Genomic DNA, 12,860 nt, shown 5'->3' with positions numbered 1-12,860 from the left:
TTTCTCCATGTGCATTATGTTTACCTTTGTGCTTTTGTAATAAAACTATAATCTTTTATTGAAAGTTGTCTTTCTCTCAGTCTCCTTTTTAAGCAAAAGGGAATTTCTCTGCATTACGCTGTCTTGTTATCCAGCCAGTGATCCTAAGGTTCCAATAAGGGCAGTGTAATAATTCCCCTAAACAAAACAGCCCTTTTGGTAACATTTTAATTGGTGGAGAATGCAGGCAGGCATGTGTTAGTTATGCCACATGTAACAGAGCTAACACAGGATCAGACAGTAGTTCTGCAAAGATCCTTCTGGAAAGTTTGGAAATACTAGGAAAAACCTTACTGAGTGTTAAAGGAAGAAAGCATAGAAAGTAGGAACATAGACTTGAGAAGCGCTAGACTCACAGACTTGTGATATTTGGAGTAGGGTGCAGTACCTGAATGCAGACCAGGGAAAATTTACGCCTGTGGTACTGGTTAACAGTCTGCAAGAATCAGACCCTCCAGTATTCTTTGGACAGTAGTAACTGTTGCAGGACAGTGAATAATACGTCTTTTTCTCCTAAACCTGCTAAAAGGAGTCAGCTATTTGCTCTTAATAGTCAGAAAGCCTCAATAAGAGTTCCTTTTTGGTGTGCTTTAACTGAAGCAATTGGCAAGCAAAATAAGCATATATAAGAGAGGAAAAGCAATATGAAAATGAGTGGCGAAAAGGCAGAAGGTAAAGGAACTCAGAGCTTGTACACAAGCTCAAGAATGAATTGTCTGGAGAAATGGTTAGGGGGAAAAGGACAGAGTCCTTGGGCATTTGGATGTTTTGAAAATGGAAGACATTTGTGGAAAGATGATTCATCTTTGTGAGGAATATAAAAAGAAATATAAACCAAGAGGAGTTAAGAAAGATGCTGTTTTTGCCCATGCTTTGTGGAATGGTATTTTGACCTTCCAGAAAAGCATACAAATCTTGAAGGAGCAGTGGGATAAAGAAATAGAGAAAAAAGATGCACAGATTGCTGAGTGTCACAAAGAACTACAGCTACAGTTAGAGAAGAAAGATGCCCAGATAGCAGAATCTAAAAGAGATCAGGAGATTCAGTTAGAGAAAAAAATGCACAGATTGCTGAGTGTCACAAAGAACAACAGCTACAGTTAGAGAAGAAAGATGCCCAGATAGCAGAATCTAAAAGAGATCAGGAGATCCAGTTAGAGAAAAAAGATGCACAGATTGCTGAGTGTCATAGAGGACTAAAGGTCCAGCTAGAAAGGAAAGATGCCCAGATAGAAGAATTCAGGAGAGATCAGAAGCAGCAAGAAGTGAAATTGCAGCTACAGCTTACTGACCTTGCACGAGACAAAGCCAAGCAGGAAGCAGAGAAAGAGGTTAGAATAAGTGATTGGACCAGGCAATTACAACGTTACACAAATGAACATGCCATTTACACCATAGAAAGGAGAAAGTTAGAAGATTATGCAGAGGTTCATAAATATAAACAAGAGAATAGTAAGCTGAAGGAGGATCTAGAACAAATTAGAAACCTAGTGGTAAAACTTATGACCCAAGCCCAACAAAACAAACAGGCTGTAAGCCATGTAAGTTGCCAGAACCAAATACAGCAATTAAAAGAAGCTTTGAATTCCCATAAAGCAGCCATTGCAGCAGTCTATGGGAGTGGAGCAGAAGAAATCTTTGAATCAGAGCAAACCTTGTCCTCTGATTCAGTGCCAGAGTCTCCATTTAACCCTCAATGGGAAGGAGAGATGCGAATTACTGGAATAGAGTGTGCAACACACAAACAAAAGGAGATCCAATCCAGGCAGCAACCTTCTCTAATTATGGCCCTCACTCCTGATTTGGAGGTACTAGAAACAATAGTCAAAATTGGGAGAGAAATGGGAACAAGAGATTCAATCCATTTAATAGTCAGATTCAGGGCAGAAGAATAAACAACTCCCCTGAAAAAGACAATGAACTAGAGGCATCTAAAGCTCTCTTAAGAAAAAAAACTAGCAGAGAGAGAAGTTCCTAAAGAGTTTTGGGAAAGAGCTAAACTGCAGCAGTTAGTGGAATTAGCCACAAAATACTGCCGCAAAGCCTGCAGCAGCTGTCCAACAGGTAGAGCCATCTGCCTTAGAACCAGCTGCCCCCATGATGTATACCATTTCTTGCCCCTCAAAGACTTCTAGCAAACATCAAGTTTATTTGACTGTCAATAGGAAAAAGATACATGGACACATAGATTCTGGGACCAGACTGACCTCAGTCCATAGAAATTTAGTGGAAGCATGTCAGCTTTTGCCTGGGGAAACATATAGGGTCAAGCCTTATGAGAGTCCTGAGATTTCTGTACCTAAAGCAAAAGTGCAGTTAGAATTTAGAGGCCGGAAAGGTACACGTATTGTGGCTCTACATTCAGACACACCCACATCAGTTCTTTTAGGACAAGATTTTTGTGATGTTTTGAACAGGCAGAAAGCTGCAGCCATTGGAAAGTGTAATAGAGAAGCTCCAGTAGGCAGAAATCCATATGGACAAGGCATGGCTACTAAAGCAGCAACAGGAAGAGAGCATCCTTCAGGCATCTCTTCCATCAGCCAAGAAGCTAAAGCAGGAGAAATAACTTGCAAGCCTAGAATTAGGGAGAAAGAAACAATAGGAAGATTTCTAGCAGCACCCCGAAGAAGACATTATTGTGTTGGAGCAAAGACTGAACGATGTGTGTGTTCAATGTGTTTTAAAACCTATTAAAAGGTCTTAATAACATTTTGTTTCTTTGATGCTAAAAGTCAAACAGATCATACTGGCCATTGGCACTCCCTGCCACTGTAGCCAGCAACAGAAGTTTGAACGATAATGTTTCCTTAAAACTTTCTAGGTTTCTCATGTATGCAATGCAAGAAGCCAGTGCATTGTTCCTAAGGAAAAGAAAAGCAGGAGGAATCCTCCTAATCTTTGTGCCTCAGAGCATGCACAGAGTGCAAAATATCAGCAATCTTTTGTTTTAACCCTTTTTGTTTCAGCAACAAGAAAGGACAGGGAAAAAATAAAAAAAGCATTTGCTCTCAAGAGAAAGGCTAACGATTTCTAAACCTTGTTTCTTTTACAGGACATCTGTATACATTTTATTTTGTTTGATATAGCACCCCATTTTGCCTGTTATAAGTCACCCACAACAGACACTTTAACTGATGGACAGTGCGAGAATCAGGGTATTTATCAGCCCTCCTGACTCTCACTCAAGTCCAATTGATAGAAAACTAACAATTGGCTATCCAATGCTAATCTGGCACTGCAGTACAAATTGGGTGATAATAAATTCTAAAGTCTATGTCTCACAATCCCTATACCTTAGTCATGTAACCTGTATTCATGTAAACGGAAAAAACCCCAAAAAGTGTACCTCATGTGTTCTGATTCAAGGAAGGCATATCCTGAGATGCAATGAGCAGATAAAAAGGTTTTGCAAAAAGAAACATTTCTCCATGGACTTAAGAGCCAAAACCAAACAAAACTCCAAGCAAGACAGTTAAAGTCCAGCAGTGACTGCTTTGGCTTTATACAAAGGCTGGCCAATAGGTGCCTGTTTCAGGGCAGGCTTGGGCTCATCAGCCCCACCCATTTCCACCTGTGCCTGTAGTCACTCTGTAGGAAATCAACTAGCACCTGCTGAGTGACTCAGCACTTCTCGCCTGTAGCAGGCTTTTGCTGCCTCTGCTGGGGCCAAACTTTACACAGGCCTCCTATGTCAACCCAGGGGCATCCTCCAGCAACTCCCAGCCAAGGGATTGGGCACAAACCTTCTGGTCCTTCACACAGCCTTGTGGAGCCAAAACCTTCCCTCCACCCCAATCTCCTGGAACCAACCTACCCTCCCACCATATCTGCTGCTCATGCCGGTCTGAATGCCAGCTTCCAAACTGGCCATTTGGTCTTTCGGGGTGACATGGAAGCAACAACAAAAGTATGCAAGCACATATGGACACAAAACTGAGTTGCAGGCACAAAAAACAGAAGTCTTCATTACTGGAGTCTATACGAACCATGACTCATTTTCGAATCACTGCCATAAGTCGTGAATCAGGGCCCAAGTAAATCACCATAGATACTTGCCTGTAAGTCGATCTCACAGATAAGCTGAGAGCAGGTTTTGAGCAAAAAAACCATTGAAGTTTCTATGACCCTCGGATAAGTCGGGGGTTAAACTAAGGGGGGTGTGACTATAGTTTTGTCTGATTTTGACAAAATGCCTGAGGCAAGAGCCTGAAAAATAACCTACCACTAATTGTTACCTAAGAACTGTAGTCTCTAATTTATTAAAAACATAGTAAAAGATCATAAGATATATTTTTATTCTTCTTAAATTCTGAACTTCACCACCTTTTTGTAAACACTATCAGAGTAAGTGCACTGTAAACCACATACCAGTAGAACAGTGGTTCCCAATCTGGGATTCATGTACTTCCAGGGGCACTCAACAGGACCTTTAGTGGTACTTGAAAAAGGATGGCATAATGGCAGAAATTCCCCTGGGGGCTGGGGATAAGAATAGGCCCTCAGTTTGGCTGTACCTGTCGTAAGAAGCGACTAAACAGCCACCGGGTAGATGGGACTCGTCAGCCTGGGAAGACAGCTCATCTGAGAGAAGGAAAACTCTGATCCCAAACCTCCACTGCCTTGTGGCTACATCCACTTATGGAAAAGGCTTCAGGAGTCAACCTCGAGGCAAAATCCGGAGCCGGAGTCCCTGAGGCAGTTCATGGCTTAACAGTCACGTTCTGGCAACTCCTGTGACGCCGCTGGAACCAACCGTATTGGCCTCTGCCTTTCCATTGGACCATTTCAGCAACGTGGAGAGGGGGGATTTGCTGCATGGGTAACAGTCTATCCTCCATATCTACTTTACCCAGGCTTCGCGCACTCTGTTCCAGAACCACCATTCAGAGCGTGACACCATGGTCTTCCGAGACTGAAGGATGCCAACATCAATGGCAGAAAAAGGCAGGTCGTGCTCCAGAATGCTTTGCAGGGCCTGCAGGGCAGGAAGGAAGTAGCTAGTTGGCTGTGAAAGCCCCAGCAGTAGCTAGTTTTTGGTCATCAATTCATCTATGAACCAGTGATTGAAAACCAGCACAGTAAAAAAGCTGAAACATAATATGGAAAGTGACCAATCACCCAGAATTTCTCAGCACACTTCTGGTGCAAAACAGTGCAAAGGCAGAGTCTTCCGTTCTTCAAACAGATAAAAAGAGAAAACACTGTGATAAATACATGAGGCTTTCATATGGAGGAGATGAGGGCTTGTATTATTAATTACAAACATTTTGCTAATATGAAGGGTACAATTTACGGAAATTGGCTGCCAAGTGAAAAAGGTTGGGGACCACTGCAGGAGAACCATGAATCAAAGGTGTCTGATGTGTTAAGCCAGAAGCTCTACATACAACATACAACCCATAACACATACCGTATTTTTTGCTCCATAAGACGCACTTTTCCCCCCCAAAAAAGTGGCGGGAAAAGTGTGTGCGTCTTATGGAGCGAATACTGCGGCGCGTGGCCCAGCGAGGAGACCAGAGACGGTAGGAAGCCGGGCGGGTGGAGGAGCTGCTGGCCAGGTAGGCGCCTGGGCGCACTTCGGCAGGGACAGAGCCGCGTCCTGGGCACATCTACTCGGAAGTAAGCCCCGTTCTCGTCAGCGGGGCTTACTCCCGGGTAAGCGCAGCTGGGATCATGGCCTCCGGGAGCGTGGTGCGCCTCCCTCAGCCGCCACTCGGGAGGAAGCGGCTCCAGGCGGCGCTCAGGGTCCTCTCCAGCGCCTCCAGCTGTAGCCCTGCCCACACTGTCCCAGGAGCACCTTTCTTCCGAGGAGACCCGCCAAGGTGCAGACTGGGCTCTCAGTCGGGCACCGGCCGGTCCCCCAGGGGTGGCAGCTCGCGTGTCTCGGCGGGGACAGAGCCGCATCCTGGGTACGTCTACTCAGAAGTAAGCCCCGTTCTCGTCAGCGGGGCTTACTCCCGGGTAAGCACGGCTGGGATCGTGGCCTCCACTGTCGCGGCAGGAGCGGAGTGCGCCTCCCTCAGCTGCCACTGGGGAGGAAGCAGCTCCAGGCTGCGCTCAGGGTCCTCTCCAGCGCCTCCAGCTGCATACCTGCCCACACTGTCCTGGGAGCACCTTTCGTCTGAGAAGACCAGCCGAGGTGCGGACTGGGCTCTCAGTCGGGCACCGGCCGGTCCCCCAGCCAGGCTCCTGTTTGTTGCTCACGAGGCGTCGAGCTGCAGGAGCATGAGGAGGCGATGCCGCCCCGGTTCCGCTCGCTCGGGCGCCTCTCCGGCCGGGCTTGTTGCAGAGTGCGAGGGCAGGGCTGTGCTCCGAGGAAGGTGCGTACCCGCTCGGGTTGCTGCTGTCGGGAAAGCGCTTCCTTCCCTGGGAGCTGCGTGGAGCTGGCGGGCGAGCCGCGAACTTCCTGCCCTGCTCTGGCCGCGGGTGCGGCTGGTGGGGTGGAAAGCCGATTCCAGAACCAGCCGACCCAGCAGAAGGTCCGCCTCCGCTGGCATCAGAACAGGCGGGCCTCTCGCTGCGCTGCGCTCATTGCCTGCGCGCTTTCTGGTTCAAATTTCCCTCGCTTGCGCCCTCCCACGCGCTCTCCGCACACCCAGTTTGCGACACGTGTGTGGGTGTGTGTGGGGAGGGATGGACGGCAGCAGCCTCTGGGGGGTTGGCCACCCCCTCCCCAACTGTCCTGGGATCCCTCGTTCTCCCATGCAGAGCCCTTCTGGCGCTCGGGGGCCATGGCCTAAAAGCTTGAGCCTGTGCACAGCTACTCAGAAGTAAGTCCCCTTGTGTGAAACAGCCCAATCCTGACAGCCCAATCCTCAGCAGGTCTACTCAAAAGGAAGTCCCATTATGTTCAGTGGGGCTTGCTCCCAGGAAAGTGTGCATGCGAACAGCTCACTACTCTTTGAGATGAACTTGAAAGAGGTTGGAATCCTATCCACACTGACCTGGGAGTAAATCCCATTGACTATAATGGGACTTATGCCTGAGTTGATAGGCATAATATTGGGCTGAATCCGTTAGGTGTTGTGTAGCTGGACCCTAGCAGTGTTGACAGTGACATTCCTAAACTGTGGGGGGGGGAGGGGATAAACAGTGTGACACTGTTGGGGGGGATAAACTAGGTGGGGGGATAAACAGTGTGACACTGCATTTCTTGGTGTGGCATCAACTCTGTGGATCACACAGACTTTAATAATAATACTAATAACTGTAGAGCCGGAGATCTGGAGCCTTCTCTGTTGTTCAATGGTTCCGATCCACAGGCCAACCGACGGTGTCATTCTAAGCACAGGAGCTGGTTGGCAAGGCTGCAATCTTGTGCACGCTTTCCTGAGAGTAAGCCCCATTGAAGTTGGGCTTCTGACAAGCAGAGGATTGTGCTCAAAGGCTTCAGGGATCTCTGGGGAACTGAATTGCGAGTAGACACTGCTTGGGATCCGACTGAGAGCCGAAGCAGCTGACAGAAGGAAATTGTGAAAAAAGCCTACTCGGGAGAAAGTGGGAGAGTCGGTGAAATCAGTGGCAGGTCTTTGTCCAGCCTGTTGTCTGACCTAAGCACTATTACTCCAAAGTAAACCCTCTCCCAAATTCAATAGACTTTACTCCCCCCCCCAAAAGGGTTAATAGGATCACACCCTAATGTTGGATGCCTGAAACACTTACTAGGGAGTAAGCCCCACTGAACACAGTGGAATTTACTCCTGAGTAAACATTCCTATAGGATTGCAACACAGAGTGTGTGATGGCAGCGGTCTTACAGCCCAATCCTACGTATGTCTACTCAGAAGCAGGCCCCACTATAGTCAACAGGAATTACAATAGGTGAGTGTGGACAGGATTGCAGGATGGCGCAAGACGCGATCCTAAGAATGCTTACTCAGAAGTAAATCTGAAAGACTGGGATAGGACTTCACTGCTAGTAAGTGTACATAGGAGAGGAGCCTTCGTTGGGAACCACTTTCCATTGAAGGGGGGGAGACAGACTTACTTCCAAGTATAGGTGTCGAGGGCACAGTTGCCAGATGCTAACTCAGACCTTGCTTGGAACTAAGGCCCTGGTCCTAAACACATTGTCTCGGTTTCTTTGCATGGAATTTACCTCCATGTAAATTTGCTTCCAATGAGGTTTTCTGTTGAAGGAGGAAGCTCCTCAGGCACTACAGCAGCAATCCTCACTTCATGCAGGATTGGGGCCACGTTGTGGAAGCCCCTTCTGAATGTGATCGCCTCATCCCGAACTGGGATAAACCGTGAGACTGTCCAGAACTCAAGGAGGGTGGCTCAGGAGGGGCCTCTGCAGAATCAGAACTCAGATCCCTGTTTTGAAACGGAGCCCTGTCCCTCCTGCAACCCAATTAGAAAGAATCAAGGGGATTATCCTTCTAGTGGCTTGCGGATGCTCTTTCACGGGGCGGGGACGATGTGATATCCCACTTGGCCGAAGCGATCAAGGCTGCGGTCTTTGGGGTCCCGGTGCTTGGGGGCCAGTCCCACGAACCCACTGAGAAGTGGATGTTCCTGGGAGTGTCCTACACCCGCAGAAGCCCAGGCACACGTCAGAACAGCACAAGTCTATGCATGTCTACTCAGAAGTAAGCCCCGTTGTGTTTAATGGGCTTTACTCCTAGGAAAGTTGTGTATAGGACTGCAGCAAAAAAGTTAAAGCAAATGGTTAGTGCTCAATGGTAAACATTGAAGAAATGATACTGACAGTTCCTTCATTTCTTGCAGAAAAATACTACAGTACCTCATTCTATCAGTGCAAGGATGATAAAGCAGAAAAGGCTAGCATATAAAATTCCTTTTAAACTAGAGGTAGTAAAATATGCTAAGGAGCATGGAAACAGAGCAGCTGAGAGACATTTTGGGCCTCCTCCAACTGAAAAAATGATTAGAGAGTGGAGGAAACAGGAGGATCAGCTGCAAAAAGCAGATAAAAGTACCAGTAAGCACACTTTCCGTGGGCATGCTGCAAAGTGGCCACAGTTGGAGGTGGACATGAAAGAATGGATCATACATCACCGGAATAATGGCTTCTCTGTCTCGACAAAAATGATCATATTTGAAGCGAAACGCATTTCTATAGAGAAAGGCATTCAGGATTTTACAGGATCACCATCATGGTGCTACAGATTTATGAGGCGATGTGGTCTTGCTATGCGGACCAAAACTAGAATTGCGCAAAAAATGCCAAAAGAATATGAATCTAAGATTCTGTCCTTTCATAAATTTGTTATTGATGCTAGGAAGAAAAATGGCTTTGAAATTGGCCAGATTGGGAATATGGATGAAGTCCCGCTAACCTTTGATGTGCCATCTAATATGGACTGTAGATCTGAAGGGTGCCAAAACCATCACTGTGAAAACTTCAGGGCATGAGAAGACCCATTACACTGCTGTGCCGATGGCACCAAATTGCCACCCATGTTGATTTTCAAAAGGAAAACATTTCCAAAAGAAGTGATTCCGCGAGGAGTGGTTGTACATGTACATGAGAAAGGATGGATGGATGAAAATGGAATGAGAATATGGGTTGAAAAGGTGTGGTCCAAACGTCTTGGAGGACTTCTGAAAAAACGTGCCTTATTAGTGCTTGACCAGTTTAGAGCACATATTAGCGAACCAACAAAAAAATGCTTCAAAGAAGTGAAGACTCATTTAGCTGTAATTCCCGGAGGTCTTACCAGCCAGTTGCAACCTCTTGATGTTTCCATCAACAAGCCATTTAAGGTCTTAATGAGAGAAGAGTGGAACAAATGGATGGCTGCTGGTAATCATGATCTGACATATACTGGACGAATGAAGAGGCCCACCATCACTCAAGTTTGTGAATGGGTGAAAACATCACGGGACTCAGTAAAGGAGGAGATCGTTGTACAGTCATTCAAAAAATGTGGCATTAGCAATGCCTTAGATGGAAGTGAAGACTGTATCTTATATGAAGACAGTGAAGAAAGTGATGTCAGTGATTGTGAGCAAATGAGCTTCATAAATTCTGACTCTAGCAATGATGAGTTCTTGGGGTTTCCAGAAAACTAGAGTACTCAGACCTAGAGTACTCTCTCCATTTGTTAATGACAGTGATAATGGTTCTTAATGCCACTGTTGACTACTGTTCACTTTACATGGTTCAAATGTTATTCTGTTATAATTTATTAAATATTTATTACACTATTTGGTTCAGAATATTTTTTTTCCTGTTTTCCTCCTCTAAAAACTAGGTGCGTCTTATGGTCAGGTGCATCTTATGGTGCGAAAAATACGGTAACTGAGAGTGTGCAATTCAATTCACAGCAGAGAGATGCAGCTGCATATATTTGCAACCCTTTATACTCAGAAGTAGACCCACTGCTTTCCATGGGAGTTATTCTTAAGTAATGGTGCATTGAATTGTAGCCTGGGACTTTGCTTCAAATGAAAAGGAGGATCCCATCCTGGTGTTGAAAAAAACAGATCTGTGCTAAATGCAAGCCTTTGAAAACAGAACCAGGTTCCAACAGCATTTGCAAAATGGAACAGAGGAGAATAAAAGGTTAACTTTGAAACAAATCTCTGCATTGCTTCTAATGACCTGCTTGAGCAAGAAATGAAACTTTTCAGAGCTGAAGAGCTCTGCCCTCTGATTGACCCAGAGATAAGGCGAAGTGATAACTGGAGCTTGATTACTTGGCAAAAATTACTATAGGCGTAAAATAGGCAAGTATCTATGGTACATGTGTGACTCAACCTAATCTGCAGAATTCTTAATCTACAGAATATCCTAATCTGCAGAATTCTTGTGCATGAGTTGTGAAAAACTGATGCAGTATAGGAAACAGCCAAAGAATTAATGTGCTTAGCTTGCAAAAAGTTGTAGTTCTGTTTTTGCTTCTAGCTACTTCAGGTATCTGACAGAGTACACTGGAAAGCAAATTTAAACTCTGTAGCAGCAGCGTTTTTGTTGTGAAATGCTTAAAACACTCACTTTTTTTTGAAGCTGCCTTCTCTAGATACCTCTCACATAACTACCTTAAGGTTACACTCTCTAGTACACTCTAATATCATCTAAAATTTCACACACATTAGAATGATAACTGTTAAGACCCAGTAATACACATTATTGGGACAAGATGCAACAATTAACATTAAACTAATTCTATCAACAGTCACACCATCATACTCTGAAAACTGATTTTAAAAAATGCAGACATCTTACTTACTTCCCCCGACAAAATGACAACACATTGAGACACCTCTTGATGCAACTGTATTTGAAGCATTTTTGTCATTTTTTAAAACATGTCCCAAATTAATCCAGAATCAAGTGACTTTAAACTACTAAGATTACAAAATTGGTGTAGTCAGAAAGCTTATGGTGTTGTCAGAAAGTATACAATCTACATTAAACAAGAAAATGGTGGCTAATAGGAGAGGTTCAGAACAAGTTTTACTAGACAGAACTACAGAGTTAATTCAATCCAGAGAAGGAGAAGAGCTATGCTCATGGTGTAAAATGGCAAGAAGCACACAATGGCAAGAGGATAATGATAACAGCTGAGCTGCTACAGATCAGAGACTCGGGCAAGAAGGAAAGTAAGGAGAAAGAGGACAGAATAGAGTGAGTCAATAAGTATGTCTTGCAATCCTTTGTGCAAGGGAGAAATCAAATGATTTCCTGATAACTGCAAGTCAACCCAAGACAGATAACTCCACGTCATGCTACAGGGACTAGAGAGGCTAGAGATACTACTGGTATACATTATATACAGGTATATACAGGTATATATTGTTCACCTGGCTGCCCATCAGTCTCCCTACCTGAGCTGACCAAGATGGTTCTGCTGGACCTCTCAGCAGCTTCAATACCATCAATCATGGTATCCTTTTGGACCAGCTAGTAGAGTTGGGAACTGGGGGCACTGCTTTGCAGTGGTTCCACTCCTTGGCTGACACGTCCCAGATAGTGATGCTAGGGGAACTCATGTTCACCACCTTGGTTTTTACAGTGTGGGGTGCCGCAAGCATTCTGTTCCCCATGCTTTTTAACTCCATGAAACCACTGGGGGAGATCACCCGGGGATTTGGAGTGCTGATGATACCCAAATGCTGATAACACCCAAATCTATCTCTCCTTACCATCTTGTTTCAGGGAAGCTGTGTAAGTCCTGGAGCAATGTTTGGAGGTGGCTGGGGTCTGGATGAGGATGAATAGGTTGAGACTGAATCCAGATATCAGATACTACCTCACATGGCTGTGAATAACAGTGGACATAAAGAAGCAGAACATCCCAGAAGAGCACTATTTAAAGCTATGGACTGCTTGTATGCAATGACAGAGGGGAGCTGTTGATTATGAAAGAGCAGGAATCTTCACTAAGAACAGTGATCTATCTCCTGCAGCCCTCTTAATGAGTTCCTATGGCCATTGGCAAAATCAAGTTCATTGACATGGCAGTCAGCAAAGCTTGTGGTGAAATTAAGCAGGAAAAAAATCTCACAATGCATTTCTCTGGTAATACATAGAAAGACATGTTACTCTGGCTTTATTGTGAATTTATTATTACTAGGTGTGCATATAACACAAGTAACATGAGCACATAGGAGAAAACTAATTCACATGCAGGGAACCTGTGCAGGGATCAAAGCTTGGCAGGAAAGGTAGAGCAAGGAAAGAGTAGAAGGTACAACAAAATGTACTTTATTGTGGGGATAATGAACAACAATCGTGGGCCCTGTATAGTAGCCAATGGCAGGCTATACAATTCAGTAGGAGAGGAAAGGGGAGGGAAGAGTGACAGCTGCAACAAAAGGATTTATTTTAGTGTTCAAAGCTGCTG

At 45.1% G+C, this 12,860-nt stretch overlaps 1 protein-coding gene across 4 annotated transcripts in view; it reads right to left on the bottom strand.

The window, feature by feature from the left end:
- The window catches only part of RABGAP1L (RAB GTPase activating protein 1 like), a 231,946-nt gene that overhangs the window by 152,814 nt on the left and 66,272 nt on the right, over positions 1 to 12,860 (bottom strand). The gene's annotated exons all lie outside the window — the stretch shown is intronic.

Source organism: Tiliqua scincoides, chromosome 4, assembly GCF_035046505.1.
Source record: "Tiliqua scincoides isolate rTilSci1 chromosome 4, rTilSci1.hap2, whole genome shotgun sequence".
Lineage (NCBI taxonomy): Eukaryota > Metazoa > Chordata > Lepidosauria > Squamata > Scincidae > Tiliqua > Tiliqua scincoides.
This window is presented reverse-complemented; position numbering and strand designations above follow the sequence as displayed.